The sequence below is a fragment of the Trichechus manatus genome, unplaced genomic scaffold, assembly GCF_000243295.1.
Source record: "Trichechus manatus latirostris isolate Lorelei unplaced genomic scaffold, TriManLat1.0 scaffold00075, whole genome shotgun sequence".
Lineage (NCBI taxonomy): Eukaryota > Metazoa > Chordata > Mammalia > Sirenia > Trichechidae > Trichechus > Trichechus manatus.
Window position 1 is genome coordinate 6908026 of NW_004444011.1, and position 19993 is coordinate 6928018.

At 37.6% G+C, this 19993-nt stretch overlaps 1 protein-coding gene across 9 annotated transcripts in view; it reads right to left on the minus strand.

Annotated features, from left to right (window-relative positions):
- MLLT10 (MLLT10 histone lysine methyltransferase DOT1L cofactor) overlaps nt 1-19993 on the minus strand; it is a 332811-nt gene that overhangs the window by 93550 nt on the left and 219268 nt on the right. The window lies entirely within an intron of this gene.

Below are 19993 nucleotides of genomic sequence, written 5' to 3' on the forward strand. Positions count from 1 at the left end.
AGAGCTTTAAGATTAATACCACTGCTCTGCCCCTGCCCTAAAAGAAACTGATTACATACCAACTGAATAGGTACATAAAAATTAAAGACAGATGTTTTACTGTAATACCCCAGTACTGCCACTTTAATTCCCAATCTAAGTATATGAGGCATTTTCTGACAGCAATGTTAACACTTTACCAACAGAAAATGAAAACGAACACATGGTTTTTATTCAGACCTTTCAGCAAACTTTTCTATCCTAAAGTTATTTTAATTGTGGTAGATCATAATATAATGACCTCTAAGGAATCAACCAAAAAAAAAAAAAAACCAAACCCACTGCCGTCAGGTCGATTCCAACTCATAGCAACCCTATAGGACAGAGCAGAACTGCCCCAGAGAGCTTCCAAGGAGTACACGGTGGATTCAAACAGCAGACCTTTTGGTTTGCAGCTGTAGCACTTAACCACTACACCACCAGTGTTTCCAAGGAATCAAGCCTTGGTATATTCATCACTCTTTGCAATGGGATGTCACTGCTTCTTCCATCATAAGATGGAGCCCTATTCTCCATTCCCTTGAAACGTGGTTAACCTTATGACTTGTTTTGACCAACAAGATGGAGCAGAAGTAATGGTGTGCAATTTCAGGGGCCTAGAGCTTTTAAGAATTGTTGTACAGCTTCTAAGTTTGCCATCTTGGATCCCAGCCTATGTGTAAAGAATCAGTCCATGCTTTCCTGATAAAGGGAGCCTACAGTGGTTAAGAGCTACAGCGTGCTAAGGCTGCTAACCAAAATGTCGGCAGTTCAAATCCACCAGCCACTCCTTGGAAACCCTATGGGGCAGTTCTACTCTGTCCATAAGATCGCTATGAGTCAGGATCAACTCGACGGCAACGGGTTTGGTTTTTTGGTTTTCGTGATAGAGAGGCCTCATTTCCTGGAGAATGAGGACATACACAGTAGAACTGAAGATGTCCCAGTTGACAGCCTAGACACAGACATGTGAATAAGACCATTTTGGATCACCCAGCCCAACCACCAGCTTAATGTAGCTTCATGAGTAAAGCCCACTGACACCATGTGGACCATAGATGAACTGTCCCTGCTGAGCATGTTATAAGCCACTAAGTTGTGGGGTGGTTTATCATGCAATAGTAGATAACAGAGTACACTAGAATACACAACGGGGTCATCAGATGTAATTTTTACATACAGAAAACAGTACAAATTAAAGTGTAATACACATCAGATTTTTTTTGTACACATCAAACTAACAAATTACACAATTTAATTTATAAATATGGGGTTCAAATAATCCCGGCCTATAAATACCGTATCAGTATTTTTCTACCAATAAGATAATAAAAGAGGCTTTTTATCCTTCTTTACTATCTATGTTCTGTTTCCCCTACTATATTTTTCTAGGGTACAAGACCTGGCATAATTTATAGTGAGTACAAATAACAAAAAATATAAACAAACAACCCCTTATAACTTAGAAAGCACACGAGAGTAAAAGGCAAAGAATATACATATACATGAAAGAAAATGTGTATACAGATATATCAAAATCATACCAACAAATGATAGAATAACACAGAATTCCAGTCCTCTGCCATACATTAAGAAATGTATCCATTTCTCTTAAGGGTTATGAAAAAATTTGGAAACAAATTGTGGTGATGGTTGCACAATATGATGAACGTTATTAATGTCACTGAATTGTACACCTGAAAAATGCTGAAATGGCAAATGTTTTGTTATTTATATATTTACCACAATTTAAAAAAAAATAAAAGGATACCCTGAATTAGGATTGTAATGTTCACTGTAACACATAGGTTATTTTGTAAAAACAGACTATAAAATGTGAATTAAAGCAGGCAAATGACTTTCACTACTTAAGGAAATGGGCTTACTGCATTTTTATGCAAATAACATGTGCCTTCTGCATTTGTTTGCCAGCTGCACCCTTCCTCCAGGAGGTATTTTCACAAGCACTCCATGCTAGTTTCTTTTTTAACAGTAACATGTGGAAGAGTACTAGCATGGCTGAGCATGTGATGGGGGGGAGGAGGGCATGACACATGGCCAGGAAACAAACACAAAAGGTATGCATTATTTGCATAAAAAAGCTATTTTATTAGATTAATAGAAAAAAAGGAAAGTGCAGGAAAAGACTCAACTATACATGAATATTTGAAGTCACTGGGTTTTGCTAAGGGTTAACTCACTCAGCTGTTAACTAAAAGGTTGGTGGTTCGAGTCCACCCAGAGACACCTCAGAAGAAAGACCTGGCAATCTACTCTGAAAAATCAACCACTGAAAACTCAATGGAGCACAATTCTACTCTGACACACATTGGGTCGCCATGAGTCGGGATCAACTCAACAGCAACTAGTTAAGGAAGGGATTCCAAATCAGCAAAGACTAAAATTATTTACTAATGGTACTAGAAAAACCTGTTAATAATTTGGGGAAAAGTAGGTTACTATATCTCAGACAAAATAAAACAAAATCCAGATAGATTCAAAGAGTTATATAAAAATTAAAATAATCTAAAAGGATGGAAGAAAATATATAAAAAAAACTTTATCTGACTTTAAAAAGGAGACTTTTCTAAGCACAAAAACAAAGTAAAGCATCAGAAAGGAAAAAGGCAGATTTAGCTATACAAAGTTAAACACCTCTACGTCAATAAAAAAATAAAATAAAATAAAATAAAAAAACTGAAAAGCAAAACACAAACTAGGAAACAAGGTTAATATGTTCTATATTTTAATACTACGTATTTTTTTTAAATAAATAAGAATAACATACACAGGACATGACTGGGAAATTCACAAAAGAAACGAGCTACTAAACAACAACAAAAAAACATGCAAGCCAAATATTAAAGAATTAAAACGAAGTAGTGTTTTCCTCTTACCTAGTAATCAAAGTTGTTGGATTTTGTTTTTAATAAGACAGAGTGTTGCCCAAGTAATAGGAAAATGAGTATTTACATATACAACTAGAGGGAGTGTAAACATATGAAGGATTATTTTTAAAACGGTTTAAATACAATACACTAAACTACTATTTACAATGGGAAAAAATTGAAAACAACCTGAATGTCCAACAACAGAAAGATGGCTGAAACAATTTTTATACAGCCATATGATGGAATATTAGAAGCCATTAAAATAAGCATGTTCTCAAATAACTAGATACTCAGAAAAATGATTAATATAATGAGTTTTGTTTAAAAATTCTATACAAGGAGAAAAAACAAGGAAAAAAAAATAGCCAATACTGGATATTATTATGCAAAGACATGGGTCAAGACAACCTACTTCACTCTCAACTGCATTAGTTTTTTATAATTAACAATAAAAATCATCAGAATTGTAGCACTTCATAGTTTACAAAGCAGATTCACAAATATTACCTCATTTAACCTTTAAAACAATCTTGTGGGGAAAATTCCATTTATATTTTTACAAAACAGAAAAGTGTGGCTTAAACAAGCAGCAAGTGGACCCTCCAAAAATTTTAAACTAAAACCTTTAAAATAAAAAAAAAGATTTTTTTTAAATTTAAAGATGAGATCAGATAACAATGCATTACACAAAACTGGAGGCCAGCCAATAAGTGAAAAATAAGATTCCCTAAAATTCTGACAATATCACCAAAACCCCCAAATCTGGAGAGAACAATCTCATCTTTTTATTTTCCTGCATACTTAACTTTTTCTTTTTCTGTCTAAGGGTAGTAATGGCTTCAGGTGAGAAAAATAATGGGGCAGACTGAGAACGTGCTGACTCTTTGGAAGTAAACCATCTAGGCTACAAATGAGTAATATAAAATTGTAGAGCATTCCCTTATGTGAATGAGATACTACCAGACAGTAGAGAGATTAAAATCTGGTACAAAACATTTAATCAAGTATTACAAAAGAGAGCTGAGCCTAGGGTTCTACCAAAAACTACATCCTGCCCTAACTGAACCATTGTCATTCTTTGGCTAATCAGTCTCTACGTCTTCAAAAAAGTAGCTCCATTCCCTATCCCCAGAGATGAATATGGATGAGTCTAAGCCAAATCCATTTTCCTTAGTCACTGATTGCTTTAGGTCTGGGATAGGTTTGTTGTTGTTAGCTGCCATCCAGTCATGGCAACCCCATGCACAATGGAACAAAATGCTGCCTGTTCCTGTGCCATCCCCATGATGGTTTGTGGATTGGACTGCTGTGAGCCAAAGGATTTTCACTATTTGATTTTTGAAGGTAGACTGCCAGGTCTTTCTTCCTAGTCATCATTCTGGACGGGCCACTGAAGCCTGTTCAACATCATAGCAATATGCAAGCCTCCAGTGACATGGGAAGTGGCTGCACATGAGGTGCACTGGCAGGAATCAAACCCAGGTCTCCCTCATGAAAGACAAGAATTCTACCACTGAACCACCAATGACCCAAGATAGGCTTAGGTAAGGATAATAAGATAGTAAGAGAAAATTTTCAGAAAAACTACTGAGAAATGTTCTCCTCATTTTTAAAAACAAAATACTCCCTTCACACATTTAGATGCTCAAGTGTGAGGCCATGACAATTGGAACTACTGCAGTAACCTGGCAACCAGGACTGGAAAGACAAGAGAATGACAAAAAAGAAAACAATGCTCTACAATTGTTTAATACCTAAATTAACCAATCTTAGAAAAGTCTAGTTTTGAACTTCTTATGCAAAATAATAAACTTCCTATTGCTTTAGCCACTCTAATTTATTATTCTGTTACTTGTAGTTAAAAGCATCCAAACTGGAAAGACAATCCTTACCTCTCAATATGGTCTGTTTTTGTACTCTCTACTATTAAACTTATGTAAAGGTATTTTTAAGGAAATAATGTCTTTTGTGGTGATAAATTTTTGTTTGAAGTTCAATAATACCTATTTTACTTCAGTTTCTTTTTATTCTTTATATTCAAGTAAATCTGACTTTCATTTTAAAAAACATGAGTAGCATGAGATCATTTTATGAAAATAATTTTTATCTAACTATTCTTTTTATCTACATAGATGCACAGAAAACATGTAATGTATACTTAATACTTATGATGGCTATTTCTGGATGGTGAGATCTGAAATGGATTTTTTTACTTTCCTTTTTTTTAAGTACCCTGCCTTGTTTGAATTTTCTATAATTACAGATGGTTTAACAAGAAGAACGGACATGGTAGAGATAACGAATTATTCATCAAACAAAATTCTTCCTAAGAATTTATCTAGACATTTCCCAGCTTTCTCCTGCAGTTAGATGTGGCCATTTAACTGAGTTCTAGCCAATGCAATATGAATGAAAATGATGTGTGTCACCTGCAGGCCTGCTCCTTAAAAGCCCCAACTATTTAGCCTCACCTCCATGTTCCTTCCTTTCCAGAGATTAGTGCAGATGAGAATGGCAGCCACAGAAGCAACATTTTAAAGAAGGCAGAGTCACAATATGGAAGGAACCTAAGTCCCTGATTCATGGCTGAGAAGAGAGTTGTCTGTCAGTCAAGAACATCTGTTTTTGACTTATTGTGAATGGAAAATAAACACTGTATTAAGCCACTTATAATTTCTGTTGGGAGACAATTCTACATGGATTTCTCCTGTTTTTGGATGTCTTGCAAGTGAGGTAATCACCGCCCACTGTCCTGAACATGAAAGAGGACAGTGTCTACTTGAGGGGCAAAGGGTAGCTATGCTTGCTATCCATTATGAAAAATTCAGGTGCCCTAAGCTCAGGGTTCCTCTCCTGTAATGCAACTAACTGCATGAGAACATGTCAGCTGGCCTTTGCATTGCCTTATGAGAATTTTATCTTTGGGAATGGTGCAAAAATGCTAACACTCTTGTTACCACCATTACCATAAGTAAGACTATCCTTCATCTCTGACTGAAATGTCTCCTAACTAGTTCCCTTGTGTCCAAGTTGTCTAGGGCTGCTATAACAAATACCACAAATGGACAGCTCTAACAAACAGAAGTTTATTTTCTCACAGTCTAGGAGGCCAGAGGTCCAAACTCAGGGTGCCAGCTCCCGGGAAATGCTTTCTCTGTCGGTTCTGGGGGAAGGTCCTTGTCATCAATCTTCCCCCAGTCTAGGAGCTTCGCAGCACAGGGACCCCAGGTCCAAAGAACACACTCCACTCCCAGAGCTTCTTTCTTGGTGGTATGGTATGTGCTCAATTCTCTCTTTTATCTCTCAAAAGAGACTGACTCAAGATACAACCTAATCCTGTAGGTTGAGTCCTGTCTCATTAACGTAACTGTTATTGTCACTGGATGCCATCGAGTTGTTTTCAACTCACAGTGACCCTATCTATGTACAACAGAACAAAACACTGCCTGTTCCTGTGCAGTCCTCAAAATCATTGCTATGTTTGAGCCCATGGTTGCAGCCATTGTGTCAATCCATCTGATCGAGGGTCTTCCTCTTTTTCACTGACCCTCTACCTTAGCAAGCAGGAGGTCCCTTCTCCAGAGACTGCTACCCCCTGATAACACGCCCAAAGTACATGGGACAAAATCTTGCCAACCTCAATTTCAAGGAGAATGCTGGCTATACTTCTTTCAAGACAGACTTCTTCGTTCTTCTGGCAGTCCACGGTATATTCAATATTCTTCACCAACACCGTAATTCAAAGGCATCAATTCTTCTCTGGTCTTCCTTAATCACAGCCAGCTTTCACATGCATATGAAGTGACTGAAAATACCACGGCTTGGGTCAGGTGTACCTTAGTCCTCAAAATGACATCTTTGTTTTTCAACACTTTAAAGAGGTCTTTTGCAGCAGATTTGCTCCATGAAATATGTCGTTTGATTTCCTGACTGCTGCTTCCATGGACGTTGATTGTGGATCCAAAAAAATGAAATACCTGACAATGTCAATCTTTTCTCCATTTATCACGATGTTGTTTACTGGTCCAGTTGGGAGAATTTTTGTTTTCTTTATGTTGAGGTGTAATCCGTACTAAAGGCTCTGGTCTTTGAGCTTCACCAGTAAGTGCTTCAAGTCCTCTTCACTTTCAGCAAGCAAGGTTGTGCCATCTGCATATCACAGGTTCTTAATGAGTCTTCCTCCAATCCCGATACCCCTTTCTTCATATAGTTCAGCTTCTTGGATTATTTGCTCAGCATACAGATTGAATAATTATGGTGAAAGGATGCAACCCTGACACACACCTTTCCTGACTTTAAACCACGCTTGTTCTGTTCGAACGACTGCCTCATGGTCTATGTAGAGGTTATGCATGAGCACAATTGAGTGTTCTGGAATTCCTATTCTTCGCAATGTTATCCATAATTTGTTATAATCAACACAGTCGAATGCCTCTGCATAATCAATAAAACACAGGTAAACATCTTTCTGATATTCTCTACTTTCAGCGAAGATCCATCTGACATCAGCCGTGATATCCCTCGTTTCACATCCTCTACTGAATCCGGCTTGACTTTCTAGGAGTTCCCTGTCGATGTAACACTGCGACCATTTTTTAATGAACTTCAGCAAAATTTTACCTGCGTGTGATATTAATGATATTGTTTGATAATGTCCGCATTCAGCTGCATCACCTTTCTTTGGAATGGGCACAAATAAGTATCTCTTCCATTCAGTTGGCCAGGTAACTTCCAAATTTCTTGGCATAGACTAGTGAGCACCTCCAGCACTTTATTCGTTTGTTGAAACATCTCAATTAGTATTCCATCAATTCCTGGAACCTTATTTTTCGCCAATGCCTTCAGTGCAGCTTGGACTTCTTCCTTCAATACCATCTGTTCTTGATCATATATTACCTCCTGAAATGTTAAAGTTTCTTGGAACTAAGTGAGTGGATTTGCAATGCTCAATCCTTGTGGCAATCAAGGAAAAATTACAGACACTTCAGATCCCCCACCATCAAAAAGAGGCTCAGCACCATTTTGAACTCTTTAAGTATTGGAGGCTTTATGTGTCTCACTCAACATTCTACTTGGCCCTTTATATCAACTATCCGGCAAATATACATTCTTCAAGACGAGCCCTAATAACCGGTTGTGCTGGAAGCTGCGCAGCAAGCTATAACACTCTCTACCTTAGTGGCCCCACAATCCTCAGGACTCTTTTGAGTACAAGTTTCTGTGACTGATGATTTTGTCAACTGGAGCCTCTGGCAAAAAAGGGAGCTTCTACCCAGAGGTACCCATTGGGGTTCTGGACTCGCTGCCTCAACTGACATGGCTAGCATATCACTTTTGATATGTTACACCCATTTTGAAAAGCAACTATTAGTTTGTTACTGGGATCTTTACAAACTGAACACCTGACCCATGGGGGCCTTGTGACTCTCCAGCCTAAGATATCTAATATTAAGTCATGCTAATGACCAACAGTGTGAGAAGGGCCCCAGTTTCATTTGTAATGAAAAATGAAAATGGTATATTCAAGAACACAACTAGCCTGGTCCCAGCAGCATTCTCAGCTTTACGTTAAAAACATGGCAGCTACCCTCACCCCACCACCTGAAGCAAAGTTGCTAGCTCAATGTGGACTTCTATTCACAGCATTTCCTCTAAATGCTGGGCTTGGTTCACTGATGGTTCATATAAAACCTGATGGTGTCCACCAGTAAACAGAACTTAGACCATTCTCATAGCATCAAACAATACTTCTGTGGTAGGCAGAATAGTGACCCCCAAATATGTCCATGTCCTAATCCCCAGAATTTTTAAATACATTACCTGACATGGCAAAAGGGACTTAAGGACTTTGAGATGGTAAGATTACCCTGGGATTATCCAGGTGGGCCCAATGCAGTTACAAGGGTCCTTAAAAGCGAAAGCAGGAGGCAGAAGAAACTTAGCAGGAAATGTGACTATGCAAGAATGGTCACAGACGCAATGTTGCTGGCCTTGAAGATGGAGGAAGGGGGCCACAAACCAAGGAATATTGTTGGCCTGTAGAAGCTGGAAAAGGCAAGGAAACAACCTATATAAACACAAATAAAGTTACTAGTAATAATCCATTTAATGTTCAATTTAATTTATTTCTGCCTGATTAGTAAGTATATCCATTTTTAAGATTTAATACCAAAGCTATCTCTTCTTCCTTGGAATAAAAGTCCTTCCCTCCCTCCTCAATGCTTCATCAGAAATTATCCCTTTTAATGACTTCAGCAAATATCTTGTGTTCCATTAATATCTCACACTCCAGTTTCAAACTTCCACTTGCCTATAAATGTGTACAAAACCATTACATTATAGTCGATGCAACTAAAGTTAGAATTTTCACCAAAACCAGTTCTTCTTTGTTCCGCATAAAGCGTCAACAATACTACCTTTATTCCCTTACCTCCACACTTGCAATGTGGGGATTAGAAAGAAGTAAGTACCTCACACGATTCTATTATGTTTGTGAAATGATATTAGGAACTGTAAGAGTATCAGTAAAGCATAAAAGACAGGGATCACCTTCAAGGCACATAATAGCATGGCAATAGTAACAACTCATAGTATAAAAGTAGTAGTATATAGCATGGCAATGACATACATAAAGACAACCAGTAGTAAAAAAGTAAAATAAAAATATAATAGCATAAACTATATCCAAAGCTACAGTACTGAACAGTGCAGATACAAAAAATTTCCATAATCGCAGAAAGTTTTATTGGACAGCACTGTCTAGAACTTCATATTAAATCAATATAAATTTCCATTTGAATACACTTCTATCATTGTCCCTCCAATGTACTTATTGGACAATAATCAGTACACAAAAGTTTATTTTTCCTCTTCCATTCCCCCTCTTAATTCAAAAGCCACAACTGAAAGTTTGAGGTTGGTTTATTTCTGCTATCACTTATTATTGAAGTGAAAAACAAAACAAAAGATCACTTGCTTTTAAAAAACGGTTATTTTAAAGACACACAAAAAAAAACCCAAACCAGTTGCCATCGAGTTGATTCCGACTCATGGCAATCCATGTGTTTCACAGTACAACTGCACTCCATGGGGTTTTCAATGGCTGTGATATTTCAGAAGCAGAGAAAGGATTCCGTAAAACAGTAAAGCCTTTTAAAAGTAGTGTGTACTTCCTCTGTCTCAAATTTATTATTTGAGGTTAAATTTGTCCTTTGAAATTTTAAAAGAATCAATGATAAAATGAAATCAGTGATAAAACCACCTAAAGCAATAAAGTAAGACAGTATAATATAAAATTAACATATAAAAATCAACAATGCTTATATACACAGACAACAAAAGAATATATAATGGAAGAGAAAATCCCACTTAAAATAGCAAGAAAGAAATTAAAACTATAAAAAGGAAAGACAGTGGCAGAAGCAGGACAGTTTTTCAATCTTTCCGAATCCCTATATAAAAACAGACAAAGCAACTAGATACCAACACCAAAAATCTTCTACACCAAAAACAAGTGTCATAATATTGCCATTAACCTCAAATATAAGCAGGTGGGGACAAAGAGCTACAAGATCTGCACAGTAATAGTGTCTGTGAGAGAAGAAGTAAAAAAGAACAGGAAAACCACAAAATGGCCAAAAAATATCCACTGGAAAGCACTAAGGATCAAGTTGAGAACACGAACTGAAACCAGCAGGGGTTCTGCACTCTCCAATTCTGGGTAAGTGCAAGGAACCACAGTAAGAAGGACTGATGTGACCTCTCAAACTAACCTTCCAGGGAACTGCTGTAGAATAACAACAAGGATACAGTGGTTCCTTGGACAGGGGCAACAAAAAGACAAGATAAGCCTGAAATATTTAGTTTTGCTAAAAACTGCAACTCCTATAACTTAACAACAAAAAGACAAACAACACAATCAAAAATGGGCAACGGACTAGAATAGATATTTCAACCAAAGAAGAAATATAAAATGCCCAACGAGGACATGAAAATAGCTTGATAGCGTTAGTCATTTAAAAAAAAAAAGGAAATAGTTGCCATAGAGTCGTTTTCGACTCATGGGGACCCCTTGTGTGTCAGAGTACAACTGTTCTCCATAGGGTGTTCAATGGCTGGTTTTTCTGAAGTAGATCACCAGCCTTTTCTTCAGAGGTTCCTCTGGGTAGACTCGAACCACCAACCTTTCAGTTTGCAGCCAAGTGCATTAACTATCTGCATCACTCAGGGACATTAATGAGGATGTGGTGAAATTGGAAACCTCATCCACTGCTGGTGGGAATCCAAAATGGTACAGCCACTACGGAAAACACTGACAGTTCCTTAAGAAGCTAAACACAGAACTACCATATGACCTAGCAATTCCAATCCTAGGTATATACCTGAAAGGATTAAAAGCAGGGACTCAAACATAAACTTGTACATTGTAGCACTGTTGATAATAGACAAAAGATGGAAACAACCTAAATGTCAATCAATAGTAAATAAATACTCAAAATGTGGAACTACACTTACAATGGAATACTACTCTCCCATGAAGGACATGGAGTCCTGATACATGCTACAACATGGATGAACCTTGAAAATACTATGCTGAGTGAAATAAAAAACCCATTGCCAACGAGTCGATTCTGACTCATAGTGACCCTACCGTGAGTGAAATAAGTCAAGGACAAATATTCTAAGGTCTCACTTACATGAAATAGGAAAATGTATAAAGAACAAAGTGTGTAAGTGGTCACCAAGGGTGAGAAGGACTCCCTGGGTAGCACAAATGTTTAAGCACTCTACTAGTAGCCAAAAGGTTGGCTGTTCAAAAGCACCCTGAGGCACCTCAGAAAAAAGTCCTGGTGATCTGCTTCCAAAAGATCACAGCCTTGAAAACCCTATGGAGCGGTTCTACTTTGCACAGATAGGTTCACCATGAGTCAGAATTGATTCAATGGCAACTAAAAACAATAACAACCGTGGGTGGGAGGGAGGGGAGAAGGGAAAGTCTTAGCTTAGGGCTCACTGAGTTTCTGTTAACGGTAGTAGCATAATTTAGAAACAGACAGTGGTGATGGTTACACAACATGGTGAACGTAACCAATGTCACTGAATTGTGGATATAGAAATTGTTGAACTGGCAAATATTTTATTTTATATATATATATATATATAAACCACACTAAAACGATCGGGGGAGGGGGGAGGAAACACTGAGTGAGAATACAGAGAACAGAGCAGAGTAAAACAGTGGCACTCCTGTCCCTCAAGAGAATTCCCAAAAAACAAACACAAACTGGCAGAAACTACCACCTCATAACTCTGGAAACCAGCCAAAAATTTACAGCAACCAAGCAAACACTGAATCAAGAAAAAAGTAACTTCAGTATCGCAGGAAAGCTGTGTGGTGTTTTCTACTTGCTGGTGCCCAAGGCCCGCCTCAACTCTACAATGGCTTGCATTCCCAGAAAGAGATTCTGGTCCCTGGCTCCAGAGGGAGCAAAACAAACCACACTGAGAAATCATTGTGTGCTTCTGTTCTACTATATCTGGGAGCTAACTAAAGGAAAGGTGCATATCAGAGCTTATACACAAGGCAGAAAAACAACAGTCATTGCCTGAATACTGTAACAACCTGGGGCTAAAGAGTGTGATTGAGACATACAATAGGTGCCTAAGGACTGGGAGGAGAACCCAGGGATAAAGTTGGGAAATTAGGGCATTCAGAGGCATGGGAATTTAGAAAGGTACAGAAAAGATCCTACGTGCTTCCGCTTTGGCAGCACTGTTCATAAAAGGGCTGATCCCTAGGCTCAGTGCAAGCTTGGCTAAGTGATAAAGGAGTGCCCTGGCACAGAACCAATCTTCAAAGACCAGAAGGTATGTTTTCTTTGTATTGCTTTCTGTCAAAACACTAGCTGAGCACAAGCTCAAGAACTGAGACTTCAGTGACCATGCATGTTCAGGAAGACAGTCTTTGCAAAAATATATGCAAAAAATCACCAAATAAATGAACAAGTATAGCCTTCTTCAACCAAGAAAAAGCAAGCCCAAAAGGATATCTGAAATCCAGAATAACATTATAATATTCAAATATCCAGTTTTCAATAAAAAAATCACAAGGCATACAAAGATACAGGAAAGGATGGTCTATACAAAAAATAAAAAGGACTCAAACTGTCCTTGAGGAAGCCCAATAATGAACTTACTAGACAAAGACTTTAAAAGAACTGTATTAAATACACTCAATGAATCAGAGTAAAACAGAAAAAAAACTAAAGGAAGTCAGGAAAACAATGTATAAATCAAATGAATATAAAGGTACAAAAATTATAAAAAAGGAAACAGAAATTATGGAGCTGAAAAGTATGAAACTGAAATGAAAAATTCACCAGAGGAATCCAACAGCACATTTGAGCTGGCAGAAGAAAGAATAAATGAGCTTGAAAATAGAACAATTGAAATTATTAAGTATGAGAAGCAAAAAAAAGACAATGAAGAAAACTGAACACATGTTAACAGACATATGGGACACATCATGGGAATTCCAGAAGGAAAAGAGAAAGGGACAGAAAGAATATTACAAGAAACAAAACACAAAACTTTCCCAAATTTGACAAAAAGCATGATCTACACATCCCAGAAACTCAATGAACTCCCAGTAGAATAAACTCAAAGAGATCCACATCAAGACAGATTTTAATCAAACTCTCAAAAACCAACAGACAGAGAATCTAGAAAGCAGCAGGAGAAGCAAATCATCACATACAGCACATGTCCAGATAAACAAAAGCTGAGGAAAACTGTTACCTTTAGAACTGATCTACAAAAATACTAAAGGTAGTCTTTCAGGTTGAAATAAAAAAAAACACAATACAGTAACCTGAAAGAGTATGAAGAACAAAGATCTCTGGTAAAGGTAAATTACACGGCCAAATGTAAAAGCCAGTATTATTTTATTTTTTTATTTGTAATTCCTCTTTTTACACACAACAGGATTTCAAAGATAAATGTATAAGAAATAATTATAATTTTAAGTTATTGAGCACACAATGTATAAACATATAATTTGCAAGAACATTAACATAATGTGGAACAAAGCTGTATAGAGTCCCTACATGCTACCAAAGCTAAGTTCGTATTAACTAAAACTAGACTGTTATAAATTTAGGATGTGAAATATAAACTCCACAGTAACTACAAAGAAAATACCTAAAAATGTATACCCAAAATGAAACGAGAAGGAAATTAAAATTATTTACTACAAACAAAATTAACTAAACACAAAAGAGGGGCAATATTAGAGAAAATGAAGGACAAAATGGTATAAAAAATACAAAAAACAAAATAGCAACTGGTAAGTCTTTACCAGTAATTAAATGTAAAAGGCTTAAACTCTCCAATCAAAAGGCAGAGATTACCAGAATGGATTAAAAAAAAAAAAGATCCAAAACAATCATGAGCCAACCATATGCTTGTCTACAAAAGACTCACTTCAGATCCAAAGAAAGAAAAGATAGAAAGTGAAAGGATACAAAAAATATTCTATGGAAATACCAACCAAAAGAGAGCTAAGGTGACCATCTCAGTATGACAAAATAAGACTTTAATTCAAAAATGTTACAAGAGACAAAAAAGGCCGTTATATAATGATAAAAAAGTTAATTCATCACGAAGATATAACAAAAATATATATGCACCTAACAACAGAGCCACAGAATATATGAAGCAAACAATGACAAAACTGAAAGGAGAAATAGACACTTCTATAATAATAGTTGGAGATTTCAATACCCTACACTTTCAATAATGGACAGGACATCGAAACTGAAGATCAACAAGGAAACAGAGGAACTGAACAACATAATAAATCAATTAGGCCTAAAAAACATATACAGAACACTCCACCCAACAACAGCAGGATACACATTCTTCACAAGTCCATGTGGAACATTCTCCAGGATAGGTCATGTGTTAGGCCACAAAACAATTCACAATAAATTTTAAAAGACTGAAATCATACAAAGTATGTTCTCTGACAATAATGGAATAAAGTTAGAAAGTATTTACAAAAGGAAAACTGGAAAATCCATGAATAGTTGCAAATTAAACCACACACTCTTAAATCAATAGGTCAAAGAACAAATCACAAATGAAATCAGAAAATACCTGATATGAATGAAAACAAAAATAACAAAACTTATAGAATGCAGCAAAAGTAGTTCTCAGATAGAAATTTATAGCTTGTAAACACATAAAAAAGAAGAAAGATCTCAAATTAATAACCTAATTTTACACCTTAAGGACTAGAAAAAGAACAGTAAACTAAGCCCAAAGTTAGGAGATGGAAGGGAATAATAAAGATTAGAGCAGAGATAAAACACAGAATAGAAAAACAACAGAGTATTAGGAAAAAAATTGGTTCTTTGAACTTATGAATAAAATTGGCAAACCTTTTAGCTAGACTGACAAAAAAGAGAGAGAACAAAAATAACTAAATTCAGAAATGAAACTGGAGACATTATTATCAGTCTTACAAAAATAAAAAGGATTATAAGAAAATGATATGAACAACTGCAGGACAACAAACTAGGTAACCGAGTTGAAATGGGCAAATTCCTAGAAACAAACCATTTAAGAAACAGATTTAAGAAGGAAAGAAGAAACAGAAGATCCCAACAGATCTATTAAAAGTAAAGAGAATGAATCAGTAATCAAAAATTTCTCAAAAGAACCACAACTACCACACATTGCACCAGACTGAGTGCAAAACAACTAGACGGTGTCCAGCCACCACCACTGAATGCTCTGACAAGGGATCACAATAGAGGGTCCTGGACAGGGCCGGAGAAAAATGCAGAACAAAATTCTAACTCACAAAAAAAGACCAGACTTACTGGCCTGACAGAGACTGGAGAAATCCCAAGAGTATGGCCCCCAGACACCCTTTTAGCTCAGTAATGAGGTCACTCCCAAGGTTCACCCTTCAGCCAAAGATTGTTGTTGTTGTTGCTGTTAAGTGCCCTCAAGTGGGTTCTGACTCATAGTGACCCTATGCACCACAGAATGAAACACTGCCCGGTCCTGCACCATGCTCACAATTGTTATGCTTGAGCCCATTGTTACAGCCACTGTGTCAATCCATCTCATTGAGGGTCTTCCTCTTTTTTGCTGACCCTGTACTTCACCAAGCATGATGTCCTTCAGGAACAGATCCCTCCTGACAACATGTCCAAAGTATGTAAGACATAGTCTAACTATCCTTGCTTCTAAGGAGCATTCTGGTTGTACTTTTTCCAAGACAGATTTGTTCGTTCTTTTGGTAGTCCACGGTATATTCAATATTCTTCGCCAACACCACAATTCAAAGGCCTCAATTCTTCTTCGGTCTTCCTTATTCATTGTCCAGCTTTCATATGCACATGATGCGACTGAAAATACCACGGCTTGGGTCAGGCGCACCTTAGTCTTCAAGGTGACTTCTTCGCTTTTCAACACTTTAAAGAGAACTTTTGCAGCAGATCTGCCCAATGCAATGTGTCTTTTGATTTCCTGACTGATGTTTCCATGGTTATTGACTGTAGATCCAAGTAAAATGAAATCCTTGACAACTTCAATCTTTTCTCCGTTTATCACGATGTTGCTTATTGGTCCAGTTGTGACGACTTTTGTCTTCTTTATGTTGAGGTGTAATCCATACTGAAGGCTGTGGTCTTTGATCTTCACCAGTAAGTGCTTCAAGCCCTCTTCACTTTCAAGCAAGTAAGGTTGTCTCACCTGCATATCGCAGGTTGTTAATGAGTCTTCCTCTAATCTTCATGCCCCTTTCTTCTTCATATAGTCCAGCTTCTCGGATTATTTGCTCAGCATACAGATTGAATAGGTATGGTAAAAGGATGCAACCCTGACGCACGCCTTTCCTAACTTTAAACCACACAGTATCCCCTTATTCAGTTCAAATGACTGCCTATCGATCTGTGTACAAGCTCCTCGTGAGCACAATTCAGTGTTCTGGAATTCCTATTCTTCACAATGTTATACATAATTTGTTACGATCCACACAATCGAATGCCTTTGCAGAGTCAATGAAACACAGGTAAACATCTTTCTGGTACTCTGTGCTTTCAGTCAGGATCCATCAGACATCAGCAATGATATCCCTGGTTCCACGTCCTCTTCTGAATCCAGTCTGAATTTCTGGCAGTTCACTGTCAACATACTGCTGCAGCTGCTTTTGAATGCTCTTCAGCAAAATTTTACTTGCGTGTGATATTAATGATACTGTTAGATAATTTCTGCATTCAGTTGGATCACCTTTCTTGGGAACAGGCATAAATATGGATCTCTTCCAGTCAGTTGCCCAGGTAGCTGACTTCCAAACTTCTTGGCATAGACAAGTGAGCACTTTCAGCACTGCATCTGTTTGTTGAACATCTCAAATGATATTCCGTCAATTCCTGGAGCCTTTTCGCCAGTGCCTTCAGTTCGGCTTGGACTTCTTCCTTCAGTACCATTGGTTCTTGATCATATCCTACCTCTTGAAATGGCTGAATGTTGACCAATTCTTTTTGGTATAATGACTTTGTATATTCCTTCCATCTTTTTTTGTTGCTTCCTTCATCATTTAATATTTTCCCCATAGAATCCTTCACTATTGCAACTTGAGGCTTGAATTTTTTCTTCAGTTCTTTCAGCTTGAGGAAGTCAAAGCGTGATCTTCCGTTTTTGGTTTTCTGTCTTCAGCTCGTCGCACATGTCATTACAATACTTTACTTTGTCTTCTCAAGCTGCCCTTTGAAATCTTTTGTTCAACTCTTCTACTTCATCATTTCCTCCTTTTGCTTTAGCGACTCAACGTTCAAGAGCAAGTTTCAGAGTCTCTTCTGACATCCATTTTGGTCTTTTCTTTCTTTCCTGTGTTTTTAATGACCTCTTGCTTTCTTCATGTATGGTGTCCTTGATGTCATTCCACAACTCGTCTGGTCTTCGGTCATTAGTGGTCAATGTGTCAAATCTATTCTTGAGATAGTCTCTAAATTCAGGTGGGATATACTCAAGGTCATTCTTTGGCTTTCATGGACTTGTAATTTTCTTCAGTTTCAGCTTGAACTTGCATAGGAGCAATCTATGGTCTGTTCTGCATTTGGCCCTTGGCCTTGTTCTGATGATATTGAGCTTTTCCATCGTCTGTTTCCATAGATGTAATCAATTTGATTCCTGTGTATTCCATCTGGCGAGGTCCAGGTGTATAGTCTCCGTTTATGTTGGTGAAAAAAAGTATTTGCAATGAAGTAGTCATTGATCTCGCAAAATTCTGTCATGCGATCTCCCGCATCATTTCTATCACCAACGCCATGTTTTCCAACTACCGATCCTTCTTCTCTGTTTCCAACTTTTGCATTCCTATCACCAGTAATTATCAATGCATCCTGACTGCATCTTTGATCAATTTCAGACTGAAAAAGTTGGTAAAAACCTTTAATTTCTTCCTCTTTGGCCTTAGCGATTGGTGTGTAAATTTGAATAACACTCGTATTAACTAGTCTTCCTTGTAGGCATATGGATATTATCCTATCACTGATAGCGCTGTACTTCAGAATAGGTCTTGAAATGTTCTTTTTGACGATGAATGCAATGCCATTCCTTCTCAAGCTGTCATTCCCGGCATAGTAGACCATATGCTTGTCCGATTCAAAACGGCCAATACCAGTCCATTTCAGTTGACTCGTGCCTAGGATATCGATGGGTTTATACTTTCCATTTCATTTCTGACAATTTCCCATTGTCCCAGATTCATACTTTGTACGTTCCACATTCCGATTATTGATGGATGTTTGCAGCTGTTTCTTTTCATTTTGAGTTGTGCCACATCAGCAAATGAAGGTCCCGAAAGCTTGACTCCATCCACGTCATTAAGCTCGACTCTACTTTAAGGCAGCTCTTCCCCAGTTATCTTTTGAGTGCCTTCCAACCCAGGGGCCTCATCTTCCGGCCCTATGTCAGACAGTGTTCCTCTGCTATTCCTAAGGTTTTCATTGGCTAATTCTTTTCAGAAGTAGACTGCCAGGTCCTTCTTCCTAGTCTGTCTTAGTCTGGATGCTCAGATGGAACCTGTCCACCATGGGTGACCCTGCTGGTATCTGAATACTGGTGGCATAGCTTCCAGCATCACAGCATCATGCAAGCCCCCACAGTATGACAAACTGACAGACACATGGGGAAGCCAAAGATCAGACAGGCCCATAAAAGAAAATGAGACTAAACGGGCACACCAGCCCAGGGGCACGGACTAGAAGGCAGGAGGGGACAGGACTGGGAACCCAAGGTCAAGTAGGGAGAGTGTCGACGTCTTGGGGTTGGTAACCAATGTCACAAAATAATACGTGTACTAATTGTTTAATGAGAAGCGAGTTTATTCTGTAAACCTTCAACTAAAGTAAAATTAAAAAAAAAAAAATCCAAAAAGAGAAAAACCTAGGACTGTATCACTTCACTGGTGAACTCTATCAAACAGTTAAAAAAGTGTTAATACCAATCCTCCTCCAATTCTTCCAAAAAATAGAAGAAGAGGTAATACTTCTTAATACATTCCATAAGGCCAACATTATCCAAAGTACAGACCAATATCCTTTATGAATACAGATCTAAAAACTGTTAGCAAAATACTAGCAAATCATATCCAACAGTCTATTAAAAGGATTAAACCATCCTAAGTAGGATTTATCTCAAGAATGCAAAGGTGGTTCAACATAAGCAAACATAATAAAATGCAAGGAAAAAAAAAGACGTGATGATCTTAATTGACTCAGAAAAACCACGTGACAAAAATCGAACATCCTTTTTGGATAAACACTCAGAAAATTAAGAATAGAAGAAAAATTCCTCAACATGAAAAAGGAATCACACAAACAAACGTCACACTCAATGCAGAGAGGCTAAAAACTTTCCCCTTAAGACTCCAGCAAGATGGCGCTCTAGGCAGAAGCACCACGCCGTCCATCCACAACAAAGATCCGAAAAACTAAGCCAAACAGAGAATCAACAATCCTGAAACCCTAGAACATCAAATGAAGAGATAAAGAACTCAGCCGAACACC